This window comes from Lissotriton helveticus, chromosome 2_1 (assembly GCF_964261635.1).
Source record: "Lissotriton helveticus chromosome 2_1, aLisHel1.1, whole genome shotgun sequence".
NCBI classification, from domain to species: Eukaryota; Metazoa; Chordata; class Amphibia; order Caudata; family Salamandridae; genus Lissotriton; species Lissotriton helveticus.
This window is the reverse complement of record NC_136059.1, coordinates 964,240,997-964,256,864: the sequence shown is the minus strand read 5'-3', so window position 1 is coordinate 964,256,864 and position 15,868 is coordinate 964,240,997.

Below are 15,868 nucleotides of genomic sequence, written 5' to 3'. Positions count from 1 at the left end.
CTTCTGGGAACTTCTGTATCAATGAGTTTTCAAATTTGCCAGTCTCTCCCCTGTCAGTGGGTGGTAAGGTGCTAAGGTTCACCAGTAATTTAATCTATGAGTAACTCTCTGCTGAGCCAAGCGCCATACTTGTGCTCTCTCCCTGCCTTCACTACATGATATAAAATGCTGACCAATGTGGATTTCCTTATCACTGAGATGAGTATTATGCCTTTGTTTACTTGATTTATTTTAACAGCAGCAAAGAAAAAATAAATAGACTGCATTTTCCAGGAATCATAGGGAACTGTTCAGCAAACAGAAACAACCAATAATGCAAAAGCCTCAGGGGAGGATTCAATCCCTCTTGAAGTATACAAAATTTGTATTGAGGAAATAATCTCTCTGTTTCTTCTTGTAACACAGCACATTGGGTTAACCGGGAAAGCTCCGAACTCTTGGAACATCACGAAAATCATTTTCTTTTTAAAAAAAGATAAGCCGGCAGAGGAATGTGGGTCGTACAGGCCAATATCCTTGATTAATTCTGACGCGAAGGTTTTCGCCAAAGTGCTGGCAAATAGACTGGCCCTGATTATACCTGGGATTGTTTGTGAGCAACAGCATGGTTTCGTACTGGGCAGAGACACAACAACTCATATTAACACAGCTATCACAGCCTTTGACATCGCAGAAACTGAAGACTCCCCACTCGGCATGATATTACTAGACGCCGAGAAGGCACTTGACCGAGTGGGGTGGGATTATCTGTGGACTGTGCTATCCTTCATTGGTTTTAGGGGTAACATAGTCAGTTGGATTCGGGCCTTATATGATCAACCTATGGCCAAAATCAGCTACTCAGGTCTATTATCCTCTGCTTTTCCCATCGCACGTGGCACCCGTCAGGGGTGCCCGCTATCTCCTTTACTTTTCTCAATTTCTATGGAGCCATTTCTATCAGTACTCCTGGCTCAGTCCAAGATAATTCCATTTAGCTCTGGAGCCCATAGTTTGAAAATTACCGCATATGCGGACGACGGTATATTCATCAAATATTATAACAGCGTTAGAGGGTATCATGGTTGAAGCGGGAACATTTGGCAAAGTCTCTGGCTACAAACTAAATGTGAATAAAACTCAGATAGTTGCTAACTATAAACTATCAGAGAGAACTATGGGAGTTTGTAGGTCAGCTAATTATCTGGGGGTTAAAATTTCATCTAAGATTAGAGATATAATTCCCATTAATTATGACGTACTGGTCAATTCAACTGAGCAGCTTCTGAAAAAATGGCATAAACTTCCACTAAACATAATAAGCAGAATAAACTTAATTAAGATGAAAAGCCTGCCGAAATTTCTTTATCTTTTCCGTTCTATTCCTTTGTCATTAAACAATATTTTTTTTAAAAAGTTAGACGGAATTTTTGGTAGCTTTATTTGGGGTTATAGAAAAGCTCAAAAAAGCTTATCTTCACTAAAAGGATCTATCGATACGGGTGGTCTCTGCTTTCCAGACTTCAAACTTTACTTTTGGGCAACCTTTATAGGGCACCTTCGTTCCTTACTTAATCATGAGCTTAATAATTTTTTTTTTCATATTATAATGCTGAATTTAGATGCAAGAATGTTTCTGCTCAGATTGAACGATCCAAATTTCTATAAAAGAGTTAAATTTAAGACAGCTCGAGATATTGCTAAGATCTGGTTTGGTATCATGTTTTTTTGTAAAACCTCTTTTTATCACTCTAAATTGAGGCTCTGGGACAACCCCGGACTTCCAGGGATATTTAATGACAGCAGGGCTAGTGTTTGGGCAACCCATGGTATATCGACCTTAGGGGATATGTATGGTACTAATGGCTTTTTAGATTTTGAGACATTAAAACATCTATATCATCTGACAGAATCTATGAGGTTTAAATATATTCAGATTCATGATTTTTTGATACGTCGGATGAACATTTTTACCGTTTCAGAATCTGATATTTGGGAATGCCTTTATTCGTGTAAAACCAAATCAGTAATAAGCACCGGCTACAATTGTCTAACTTCTTATGTAAAACAAGACTGCTCTAAATTAGCGGAGAAATGGAGCTCTAAACTTGGAATTATGATATATTCGGATCAGATCTCACATTCTCTTTCTAAATTAAACAGTCTGGTACATTCAGCTAGTCTTTGCCTGCAACAGTTTAAAACTTCTTGTTTACTATACCATATCCCGGAAGTGATTCTTAAGTGGTCCTCAAACCCATTATACACTGATCGTACCAAATGCCCTAAATGCGATACTGTGGGTGCAAATATAGAACATATGTTATTTTCTTGCCCTCATCTGAAAGACTTTTGGTTTAATCTGGATAAAGTTTTGAAACTCAAAATGGTAAAACCACCAGAACTAGCAGCATCTGCTGTACTTCTAGATATACACAGCACTACCTTACCCCAAAAAGCTTTAATTACTATCTTGTTATCTTGTGCTAAACTTATTATAGCTCGGGCTTGGATCTCGCCACAGCCACCACAGATTATGCAGTGGTGGTTCCTGGTTAACGAAATCCACAACATGGAAGCTGGGCTAGCTCCAATAAGAGGTACCAGATCTTTGCTTAAATTTGAGAAAATTTGAGGCAACTTTATTTAAAATTTTCTCTGCAGGGACTCTTTATTTTCTCTTTATTCTACGATTTGAATTTTGTTTCGTATAGTTTTTTGCATTGCTGTATAGCCTTATGTACAGATTTCGATGGTATATATGTATTGTTTTTGTTTAATTTTTCATTATGTGCTGATAATAAAAATATTTAAAAAAACAAAAAAAAAACAATAATGCAGCAGCCAGCATAAGTCTCTTGGTAATTCCTTTTATGCAAGCAGCTTGGCCTCTTTTCTTGATGCTCACAGTCTTTCTTTCAAAAAGCTTTATTCGATCATTTGAAAGAAACAATCATAAAAGCACATATAATACATCAATAGTACACTGCAATTGGTAAAATATTAAAAATCATACAATCTATAAAAGGGAGGGCAACACATTAGCTGTTAGGTTAAAAGGTCATACTTTTCCTGGCCATCCGGTTCGTCAAGTGCAAATAAAAGCCTCATAGCAGATTTAACAGTTGACACAGAATATTTTTTAAAAAGCGGTTTAAGGTAGGCAATACGGAGATACAAATACAAAGGACAAAGTAGTAAAAAGTGCTCAGTGCTCTGCTTCGAAAACCCATCACATGGGCAGGGTGTTGACGTATACTTTTTTATCAGGGGGAAAGCCACCAGATTATGGACAATACCTAATCGTAGTCTGGTAAGAACATACTGGTGGGATTGCTTGGTAACCACTTTTAAATACTTGGAATAGCCAGGGCTTGCCTGATTATTAAAATGATAAAATTGATGTGTTACATACAGGCAAGTGGCATCCCTACGTAATTTGGCTTTAGCCCCCAGATAGACATGTTTGAGCTCCTTTTTTGATATATTAGTGGCACTATCGGGGTCCAAAAAAACATTCAAATCAAATACATCCCTAAATGATGTTATGACGTAATTAAGCCATGGGATCAGACTATATTTATCCAAACGGAGGTAGTCTTGAATGATTCTTCTGGTGAAACCAGTTTCCTCCTTGGCCCAGATAAATCTCCAGGCCATTAGTCGTCTTAAACCTATGAGATCAGTCAGGAATTCCATCCCAACCTCTTGGTGAACCAGCCCAGTAGATGCAGAGGTTGGAACACAAAGAAGTCTCTTTAGAAAGTTGTTTTCCTCCACTTGCAGATCTCCATGGCAACAATGTCCCCAAACACATGAGCCATAAAGTGCCACTGAAGCACATCTAAGGCGATATATATGCAACATGTCCCATATATGACGGCTTCCTAATTTAGAAGCAAATTTAAAAACACCGAAGGTACCTCTGCCCATCTTAGCCTTGACATTATGTATTTCCTGTGCCCACGTGCCATTACTGTTAAAAGTAATGCCCAAATAGCAGAATTTATCTACCACTTGGCTTTTTTGGTCCTCAAACTGGAATGATCCTAGTTTCCTTACCTTCTTCCCACGAGCCATGATAAAAATTTTAGAGTTATTAATTTTTAGTTTCCTTCCCTTAATAAAATCAAAGTATTTGTCCATTAGTCTCTGCAGACTGACCGGTGCTCTGGATAATAGGACTGTGTCGTCTGCATAGAGCAAAACGGTGATCGATTGGCCCTCCGCAATTGGTGCATCAGCATTGACTAATCTTAGCTCGGAGTCCATGGCATTAATAAAAAGGGAGAAAAGTAGAGGGGCAAGGACACAGCCTTACCTAATGCCTGATTTGACCTTGATGTTATTGGTACATTCCCCCGCTTGGCCAAATCGAATCTGGGCCGATAGGTTACTATATAATCTAGCCAGGAAATAGATAATCGCAGCCGGTGCACCCATATCTAATAACGTGGTCCACAATAAGGCGTGGTTCACCAAATCAAATGCGCTGGAGAGGTCCGCAAAGCAGAGGAATAACGTGCCCGGCTTGGCGCGTGTTTATTTACCTATAATGAGATCTAGGTTAATACACTGCTCGATGGTACCAAGGCCCTTAAGAAACCCGAATTGGGAATCTGCAAGGATGCCATTAGCCTCTGCCCACTCCTCCAGTCGCAACAAAAGCACCCTGCTCATTATTTTTTGGGAAGAGTCTAAGAGGGAGATAGGGCGATAGTTCTTGGCCTCGCCTCTATCTCCTTTCTTGTTAATTGGAATGATTATAGACTCACCCCATGTTAATGGGGTGCTTTCCATAACTGCCGCATTGAAGACCTTGGCCAAAAGAGGACCCCATAAAAAAGTATCCGCTTTATAAAGATCAATCGGCACCCCGTCAGGCCCAGGGGCCTTCCCTCCATTACTTTTCTGAACAGCATTAACCACCTCTAGGTTTGTAATATTGAGGGGTAGATTTGGGCCGAAGGCTACAGCCCTTGGACGTGTAAGGGCTTTCTCCCCGGGTTAAAAATACTAGTAAAAAAGGCGACCCAGTTTTTCTCACTGACCTGGGCAGATAATACTGGGAAATCCTCCTTCTGTAAAAGGAAGGGTCTATTGACTGTGTTCCAAAAAAGCTTGCTATCCTGGGACTCTGCCGCTTTTGCAAAGTTGTCCCAAGCTTCCTCCCGTAGCTCTTGCTTCCTACGTATCAGATGGTCTTTATAGTTTGCCCTAAGGGATTTAACGGCTCCCTTGTCCCTAGGACGGCTGGAAAGCGCTTTCTTTAGTTCTTGTAGGGACTTTGTACAGGCCCCATCGAACCAGCCTACAATACCCCTTGACCTACTGACCTTGGTAATAGTTAAAATCTTTTTAGTTAACTCATTTATTTTCACGAAGTCAGCAAGGATGCATACGGCGTCTGCATTAACATCTAAACAGCGCTGCAGCTCCTGGAGACTCACAGCCACGATTTTGGTCAGCAACTTCTCTGAGTTGTCCCTGCACCATTTGATCCTGATGCCATTAGGTCTACATGGGATTATTTCATCAACAGTCCTTCGGGTGGCTTGGACCTTCTTCCCCCAGATGGACGTAGACATAGTAATGCCATTATGGTCACTAAGGGCCACATCTACAAATTTCGGTATAGAACAGAGAATGCTGATATTCTCAGAGACCAACAAGTGATCAATGACAGTGGCTGAATTCCTCCCTACAAAGGTCGGGACGGGGTTGCCCTCGCTATCATTTGCGGGCAGATAGATTAACAGTTCTTAATTGAGCATTAAGGTGTTAAGTGACTCTCCATTAGGGGTGTGAATAAAATGAGCCCGGTCCTCCCCTGTATCCCCATCAAATCCACAAGCATTCGTAAATGAGAAGGGGCACGTAGGGATATTAAAGTCCCCCCCCAGATGATATCAAAAGGGACAGGGTTGGCCCCACATAGTTTGTCTACTGCAGTCTCAAGATCGTTAACTACTGAGAAGCTGGAGGAATCAAACACGTTGTTATAGTGGTTGATTAACAAAACATTACGGCCCCCGCTTTGCTGTAGCCAGAGCATTTGTGAGTGAAACCCAATAGTTGTATAAGATTTAACTTGTACCGGCAAGCTCACACACAATAATATCACAAGTCCACCTTTGGCCCTTCCCATAGTTGATCCCTGCGCCACACAATTGAAAGAGACATACCCATCAAAGTGAATCTCTTCCGTAGACCACGTCTCTTGTAGACAGAGTATATCATGGTTAGTTACATACTCCCTCCAACCCAGTGACTCTTTCTTTTTCTGCCAACCGGCAATGTTCCAGCTCACTAATTTATACCCAGTACCATAGTCTCCCTCATCCATTCCTGTGTTCTCCCCCGTAGGTGTTTTCTTTGGGGCCTCCAAACTATGGGAATGATTATCGCACAGGGGGGTAGTGGGTGTCAGGTGAATTGTTCCTGGTTGGACTACAACCGTTGGCATACACTCCACAGGGTCAAACTCTAGTTGGTTAGTACTCCCCACCAAAACTTCTGTATTTGAATTTGAACTTCCCCCCATGGATGACAACGTTGCGACAGGGGGTAGTCAGTCTACTGCATCAAGGCAGCTAAAGCGGTTATAATCACAAAAGGGAGCACGGATTGGCATAAGGTCTGGTCTATCGTCAAATCTCCTACTTCTTCCCCTACGGTCGACCCTTGTCCAATCATCATTGTCTTTCCCATAGGCCATGCGGTTTGGGGGGGTAGAAAAATGATAGCGGCAAAGTCTGGATAGTGAAATCCAGTGACCTATTAAAACCAGCACAAATATGGGAGACAGTTCTGGGGTTCCTAAAGTTTATTGTTATGCAGTCCCCATTTATATTTTTACTGACTTACCTACCCAGGGCAACCTTCTTATCATCATTACTATCTCACTAGATAAGTAAGCCGGCAGGGGTCTGTTCCAGTTTAACCATTTAACAACCTTACTTTTTAGGGAGCCGTAAGATTCACTTTCGCCCTCTTCTAGGGCAGGGGCGCCCGCCAAAACCACCATATAACGGTTAGCTTCCGGTGGAAAGTCCGGTAGCCGGGGTCTACTGACACTACACTCTTTTACCAACGCAGGCGGTGCAAGCTTGCCGCTGTCTGCGTTCCCAGAGTTAGCACTACCACTAGGCAAGGGGGCAGGAATCTGCCTAGGGGAGCCTGATGGACCGGGATAGGGCCTGGTAAACCAGGCGGTCTACAGTTAATGATGGGGGCTCTGCTATCTACAGGGGGTGAAACCCCCCCGGATTGGCAATCAGGGATCGTAACTGCGCCCGGCTTATTGGCCACCTTTGAGTTTGCTACTAGAGCAGAAGTTACTTTCTCAATATTAGCCAGTCTAAGTTCTATTTGTTCCATTTTAGCTTCTAAGGGATATAGGATAGACTTAAATAACGCTCCCAGGCTTTCAATGGACAACTCAGTGCCGGGCTGGGTTTGCAAATGAGGGGCAAAGTTAAATCCACCATCCCATTTGCAGGTAAATGTAGCCCCGTCTTAGACCTACTGGGATTGATACCACCACTCTGTCGCTTGGCAATTTTAGCTTTACTCCCATCTTTCTTATTGTAAACCCGTTTCATTTTAGGGATAGCCCCTTCTTTAGACCCTTGATGCAAAGTACTATTGGAATTAACCCCAAGTTCGGCGGGTGTAACCTCGTGATTATCAAGGATTAAGTCAATTTCAGGCAAGATTTCATTAACCAGAAAATCCAAATCCTGCGAATCATGCTCATCCACTCAAGAGGTAATGTCCTGCTCTGTTATACAGGACACTGTAGTAGCCGAATCCAGGATCCTATCAGGCGTTTTAGCGTTGGCAATTGCTCCCAGAGAAGATCTTTTAGTAGCAGTGATTTCAAGCGACATACGTTTTTCCAAAAATGAAATCTCTTTATCAACTAGGGAGTTTGCTCTGATTAAAAAAATGTCCACGCCTCCCGCAGTGGGGCCCCCAACAAGTGTTGACTTACTTCTTAATTCGCGTCCTGACATGGGTCACAAAGTTAATGATGGTACTACAATACCAGGACCAAGAGGGGTGGGCCGGTCTGGTCCTGATCGGTCAGGAACGGGCAGAAACGGGCCCGCCCTTGGCCCGGGCTTAGTCCCGCACGCGTCCCGCGTGCGCGTAGAAGTTATTCACTGATAAGGGCGAGGGCGCAGGAGGGGGCGGGAAGAGGACCAGCTGCGGCCGATCAGCGCCGCTGAGCAGGCTGGTCCTCGCAGTCCCGCCTCTGTCCGTGTGTGGGGAAGGTGATCTTAAGGCAGGTCCTCGGGCTCCCGGCAGGCTCCCAGCGAAAATGTCCAGGCACCCACAAGCGGCTCCCGCGAAGCGGGGGCCGCGAGAAGTAGCGTGGTAGTCAGAGGAAGCAAGACAACAGGCTCCGCCGCACTGTAAACCCTCCGAAAATTACTCAGGAAGGCTCTCACTATCTTCACTAATATTGACGTTTACTTAAGGTCATTTAATTTTTTTATTAAATCCTTCTGTTGATTTTAAATGTAGCTAATTCTCCTTGCTGTGATATTTCCAGGCTACCACACATTTGCTATGGTACATACCAGTGATACTCAAAGTACGGCCCGGTATATTGCCATCAGGAGAGGTATACCCATTGAGATTGTCCGAAGGGTGAGTCTGAGGGGGACAACCAGCCACCGGCACAACTGCCACAAGCCCATGGGGCAAGCTCAGCAGAAGGGCAAAGGAGATGTGCAGACATCACACAACATTATTTCTGAGGTATGTAATGAAGAGACAAGACACTTAAAATAAACAGAAAAGTATTTAATAACATGAGCCTATGTAGTATTGTGTAGCCACACAGTGCTAAATAGAACAGTGATTGCATTCAATAAACAGCAAATTAAACTATTTCAGGTCCTGGAACTCAATCACTATCATGGTTTTGTCCATGGTTACATCACCATGGGCAAATGAAGAAGGACATGTCAGTCTAGCGCTTCCTGTCACGCACCCCCAAACGCCTTTCGCCTGCATCTGCAACATCCCCCTGGTGTGCATCGGAAGGTGTTGTGCTGCGGGTACTGCGCCTCCTGGCAGTGGTCACTGGCACCGACAGGCGGCTAAAGCTGGATGCCTCCTCACACCCTCCTCCTCCGTTACATTGCTGCCACCAACAGTAGCAGCCTGGATCTGTTCCACAGCAGTGGTTACTTGTCCAAGGGACCTGGCCACATCCCCACAACATTGGCCCATTTCAATTTGCTTGGCAACCGAGCAATGTGACAGCAGCGCAGTAGTGTTGCAAAGGCTGTTGTTGGACCTGGTATAGCCAGCCATGCGGATCATAAACTGCCGAAGCCTTCTACTCTGTCTAGTGGCCCTCAAGCATTACCCTGGTCAGCTCCTGCAACTTGGTCTGCCTATTTGCCTCCACCACAGTGGTTAGTTCCCGCACACTATCTGTCATGACCGTGATGTTTCTGGCCAATTTTGTTATGACTCTGGTAGGTAGCAGTCCTATCATGTATAGGACTGTCTCCCAGGGCACTGGGTATGTGCTGTAGTATCCAGCTTGTGTTTCAATAAATTGAATTATACTCGATGTTTGCTACGAAATTTCATTTATTTGTTCAATATCTTCTTCTTAATTGTTCGAGTCACATTTATTTTTCTTGTGTATCATCCTGACAAAGCTTTCTTGCCACACATCGTAAGTACATTCTTCTTTCAAATGCATTTCGGCGACTTGTCGCCTTCATCAGGGAAACACTCTAAAATATAAACATAAACCGTTCATGCCACTTAATATTAAGCAGTATCCATGGTTCACTTTTAATGCATTTTACTCTTTCTGATTATGTGCTGCGCTGTAAGTCCTAGCTTCATTTGCTTGAAGATGCGTTAGTGATTACTAATAGATTCTTTACATGCTCTGTCTTTACCTGTCCTTGCGTGTAGCTGTGTTTTCTCCATTTATACTACGCTTTAAACGTGCTGTCAATACTAATTACTATCGATCACTAACTACGCCACTGTTTCATGGTAGTTGGTTTGCGCGCCGTGCCTTTAACTGTCCTTGTGTATAGCTCGTCATCTAGTGTCCCATACCCATAGTCACATTCACGTGTTTAATGTGAAAGCGGTTTACGTTTGAACTAACTACTACCTTCACCTCCCGCCTTTTATATAAAACGCTGTAATACGGTCTATTTAAACTAATTCTTTTGCGTTCTATGGGCCAGATGTAGGTAAATCTATTTTACCGACTCATAAATACCGAATTTTACCGATTCGGTATTTATGAATCGGTAAAATAGAAGTACCGAGATGTAGGTAAATCCAGATGTGGATTTACCGAATCTTTAAAAGTCGGTATTTACCGATTCGGTAAATACCGACCGGTAATGCTCCATTCATTCCTATGGGCTTTGAAGCCCATAGGAATGAATGGGGCATTACCGGTCGGTATTTACCGAATCGGTAAATACCGACTTTGACAAGGGTGCAGGGGGTGTCACTTTGACACCCTCTAGCACCCCCAAAAAAGGTACGGGGGCCATGTGGCAGGCATACCTGCCCTAAGGGCAGGTCTGCCTGTCATATGGCACAGGTGTGCATGCACACATGTGCATGCACACCTCAATCGGTATTTCACCATCAAATTGAATTTGATGGTAAAATACCGATTTCTTAGGCCTTGTGGGACTCAGAAGAGTCCCACCTACATATCAATTTTACCGATTCTGTAGAAATACCAGTCGGTAAATTTACCGACCGGTATATTTACAGAATCGGTAAAATTACCGATTTGCCCCGTTTCTGTCCTCCTACATCTCGGTAGCCAAATACCGGTCGGTAACGGCCGAATTCGGCCGTTACCGACCGGTATTTGGCTACCTACATCTGGCCCTATGTGTCTTAGCTCACCTTCACTGCGTATGCTGTCTCTGGCCGCTCCTCACTGTCTCTCCAACTCAGCATTTGTGAAATGTTGACTTCCCGCGGCTATTTCCGCTGGTGTTCTACGTTACGTAACTGCGCGCGCATGCACGAATTGCAAAAAAGGGATCGGGCTTTTTTTACGCTATACAAACTTTATCGGTATTTTGCACGCTATGTGAAACTAGCGTGGCTACTCATTCGAATTTTAGGCTGGTGTTATATACCTTTGGCTACACAGCTCCTATGATGTAAATACATTAGGCTATATGGTTTCTATATGGAAATCAATTTTTTAAGGTCTACCACAATTCTCTGTCCATAAGTTACATGTGTTATAGATAGCAAGTAAATTCAACCCTTTCATTTAAACCGTTTGGCTTAAGAGAATTTAAATAATAAATCCCGTGGTTTTCTCTCTTTAACAGGTTTTTCTAATTGTCCATTCCTTCTTTTTTCGGGACTTCCTCCAAAATGCAGGCTCTTAATTGGCTTATGTGGTGTTTGGCGTCTTGGAAATGAACTGCTACAGTTGATTTTAAGGCCTTTGTTCAGCTGTTACTCTTATGTTCGTTTAGTCGTGTTTTCAACTTTCTCTCTGTGTGTCCAACGTATACCGAGCCATACGGGCACTTCAACATGTAAACTATGTTAGTTGTATCACATGTTGCGTTGACTTTTAGATGAATGTTATGACCTTTCATAGGATGTGTAATCTGGTTACCTCTAATAATATTGTTGCAATTATTGCAATTTAGACACGGTGTGGTGCCCCGGTATGTGGACTTTACGATGTCTTCCCTTGGTTGCTTTAAAATTTCACCTACGTTTTTGGCTCTGGTGTAAGCGAACAAAGGTTCAGTGGTGAATATGCCCTTAAACTCCTGTTCCAATTTTAGTATCGGCCAATGTCTTTTAATGATTGACTTGAATTGGGTGCTCATGTTGGAATATTTGCTCACACATGTTATTCGATTCTCCGTTTGACGAGTTCTGACATTCAATAACTCTTCTCTAGTTTTGATATTGGTCCTGTTTAGTGCCTGTTCTATGGTACTGTCTGGGTATCTTCTCTTTTCTGGAAACGCCTTGCCATACTTGTCATTTGATGGTGTTGTTGATCTGGTTCCGAGACTACTCTTTTCACCCTAAAAAATTGGGAGTAGGGGTGGTATCTCTTCAATGATGGAGGATGATAGCTTTCATATCTTAAGAGAGTATTCCTGTCGGTTGGTTTTCTATAGAGGTTGGTTGTGAATCCCTCATTGGTTATGGTGATCTCTACGTCTAGAAATTGAATACTATCTTCTTTGATTTGCCATGTAAATTGGATCCTGTTGTCTTTTGTGTTTAATGTTTCCACTTGATCTAGTAGAGATTCTTTCGTGCCACTCCAGATTATGAATATGTCATCAATGAATCGGACGTACATTGTGTGTTTTCCATATGTCATTTTTATATATATGTTCCTCTTCAAATGCTGTCATATAGAGATTCGCATACGCCGGTGCGGCGCAATTCCCCATGGAAGTTCCACTTTTTTGTATGAACCATCTGTTATCATAGGTGAAGTAGCTGTGCATCAACGTGAACTCCATAAGTTCCATTAGGAATACTTGCAACTCTTCTGTATAGTCGCTTTGTAACAGTGCTTTTTCTACCGCTTCTAAGCCTTGCCTATGTGGGATTGATGTGTAAAGTGCTTTTACATCTAAAGTGGCCAGTGTTATGAGCTGATCGTTCTTTCTCTTTAGTTGTTTTAATTTGTTGAGAAAATCCGTGGTGCCTTTTATATGTGACTTAGTTTTAATGACCGCAGTGGCTGTAAATATCTGTCCAGGAATTTTCCAACTGGTTCATGTAGACTTTTTTTTGTGGATGCGATCGGACGACATGGTGTTTTTTTAAAATCCTTATGTACCTTGGGTACCATGTACAACGTAGGGCTTGCTGGATGGTCCTGTTTTAAATACTTTCTTGTTCTGTCGTTGATAACTTCTCTGTCTTGGGCTTTTTGTAGGATCATCAGTAGTGTTTTTTTGATCTCCGAGGTCGGATTGAAGTTTATCTCCATATATATGTTTTCATCTTCCACGTGTTTGGTAACTTCTGAATGATAATATGATTTGTTTAAAATTACCAACGCTCCCCCTTTATCTGCTTTCTGACAAATTATTCTTTAATTATTTGCTATGGACTTGAGTACTCCAAATTCTTTACTGGTCATGTTTGTTTGTTTGCTTTTCTTTCTTGTATTTAGTTGGTTTATGTCTTTTTTACACAACTGCTCAAAGAGGTCAATTGTTTTGTGGCTGACCGGTGCCATGTAGGTACTGGGTGTTTTCAAACCTTTTAATTGGTCTATTTCTTCTCTTTGGATTTCTATGATTACATTATCAAAAAAGTGTCTCAATCTCATTTTTCTAGTTAGTTTGAAGAGACTGACCTCGATTTCCAATGTATTGGTGTGTGCCGTCGGCACATACGATGTTCCTTTCTGTAAAGTGTTAATCTGTTGTTGACTTAACTTCCAATCTGATATATTTAATACTAGGTTGTTTTGATCTTCTAGGTTTGTTATTTCTTGGTTTTGTCCTTCTTTGCGGTCACATTTCTGGTTTGTGATTGTCCCTTCTCTTTTTCTTTTACCGTGTCCCCTCCGGGGTCTTCGTTTTCTCCAGGGCCTCTCTCTAAAAAAGGCCCTGTGATTGATGTGCTTGCTGTTTCCTGTGGAGTGGCAACTTTCTGTGAGCGGGTTCTATCCTGGGGTATCTTTTCACTATCCGTGGATGACGTGTCGGTCTGTGATGTATATGTTTTGGTCTGTCTTCTTCTCGCGTATATTTCCACCCAAGTGTACACCTCTTCCAGTTTGTAATCTAGCGTATCCCTTCTGTACTTTCTAAGTTTTCTTTTGTTTACCTCTTGCGTATTGTTTAAGTAACTGATTGTTGATGTCTTCCATTATTTCGTTAGTTCCTCTGGTGTGACCATTTTATCCAGCTCTTGTGTGGTTTTTTTATTTATCCGTCTTCAATTCTTCCAGTATTTTAGATAATTCCTCTATTATTAAGAGAATTAAATCCAAGCTCCACCTATTAAGAATGGCGAACCATTTTTCCATAAATGGTTTAGAGTTTTTGCATAGTGAGGGTCTTAAGGATATTCGGAGGACTCTCGGAATCCTTTGTGCCTTATGATATTTAATCATGGTGTTGGCGTGTAGCCGTTGGTTCATTTCCTTCCGTGTAAGGTATAATAGGTGTTTGATCTGTTGTTCCTTGGTTTTCGTCAAGGTGTGTTCCATGGACTCTGCTTGTATTAAGGAATATATCCGTTCGCTGGCTTCTGCTGTGTATGCAAAAGTGTGTGCTCTACTCTCCGTAGAGTACGTGATATGTTCAAATTGCATTTTATTCTCTTTTGTGGGTGTGCTCCTTGTGGTGGGTAAGATGCAATATAGCTTAAGGTGTTGGCCGTGCTCTACCTCTATTTTAGTTCTCCCGAGTTTTAATTGCGTGTCCGGGCTCCTAGGTATCACTCCCCGCCTGGAGTGTAGTCATTGAATCTGGTAGGTAGCAGTCATATCATGTATAGGGCTGTCTCCCAGGGCACTGGGTATGTGCTGTAGTATCCAGCTTGTGTTTCAATAAATCGAATTATACTCGATGTTTGCTACGAAATGTCATTTATTTGTTCCATATCTTCTTCTTAAATGTTCGAGTCACATTTATTTTTCAAAGAGGTTGCAGAGCAGATGCCATGTTTGTTGCTTTTGCTCTGAAAATATTTTTGATTTTCAATAACAAGCTGTCAAGGCTGGAGTTTGTTCTTGAAAAATAAAGCATCAATAGCTGATGAGCAGGGGGGGTACTCCCTGCACATGGAGGTTATTGATGCATTTCCCTGCCCAGGATCACAGGCACAGCATGGCCTATTTGGGGAAGAAATCTAGTGATGTTTCCCCCACCCTAAACTAGCCTATGTGACCATCATTGTTACTTGATGGCCTTGTGGTGGATCAATGGCAGACAGCTGAGGATCTGCTTTTGGAAGCCCTGTACTTTGCTTACTTCTAAATAGGGAGGGCCGGATCCAAGTTTGGTGGAATGAGAGCCTCATCGATTTATGGCAGGTCCCTGCTCCACCAAACTCTAAGTTAGGGTCTTAGTTAAGGATTTGTGTGAACTTCAGGCCACAGTGGTAGCAACAAAGAAAACACATTGTAAATGCATATTTGGTAAAAACATAGCCCCAAAACACAGGCTAGCAAAATCACTTCTATACATATATATCTCCGTACAAAATTTCGAACTGCACCTAAATCCACTATGAAACAATTGCCATTTAATATGGTAGGACTGTAGTTAGAATAGTATATTAAGCCGGCTCTTAAATATGTGCTTAGTGAGTTTAAAAATATTTTAAGGTGTATGTTTATGTAACGTCTGAAGTGGTTATCTTTTTATTTATGTGAATTATATCTTTGCATGGATACCTCAGAGGAGCTCATGATACTCACTGTACAGTAAAGCATACAGCGACTATGATGTAACAGAGCGGAGTGAAAAACCACATTGAATTTTGCACCAGAAGTGCCCAGCTGCATGTGGACAGGGCCGGTTTTAGCGCTGGTGGCTTCCAATGCAACAATGTTTGTTGGTGCCCCCAATGACCACCTACACCATGGATTCCATCACAACCACCCTTTAATAGTGCCCCTCATGTCTCCATAACATCTCTCTCTCAGATGCATTTAATATAGCCTTATAGCCCGCCGTAGCGGGCTAAACCGGCTATTAAAGGCCCGCTCCAGCGTTAAAGGCCTGAGACGAAGGCAAGGGCCTTTAATAAGGGAGCGGAACTTTAATTTCTGGTATAGCCCAGCTATGAAGGGCTATAAGGCTATTAGGACATTCTGCCACTAGAGGGCAGAATGTTCTGACAAATAAAAAAA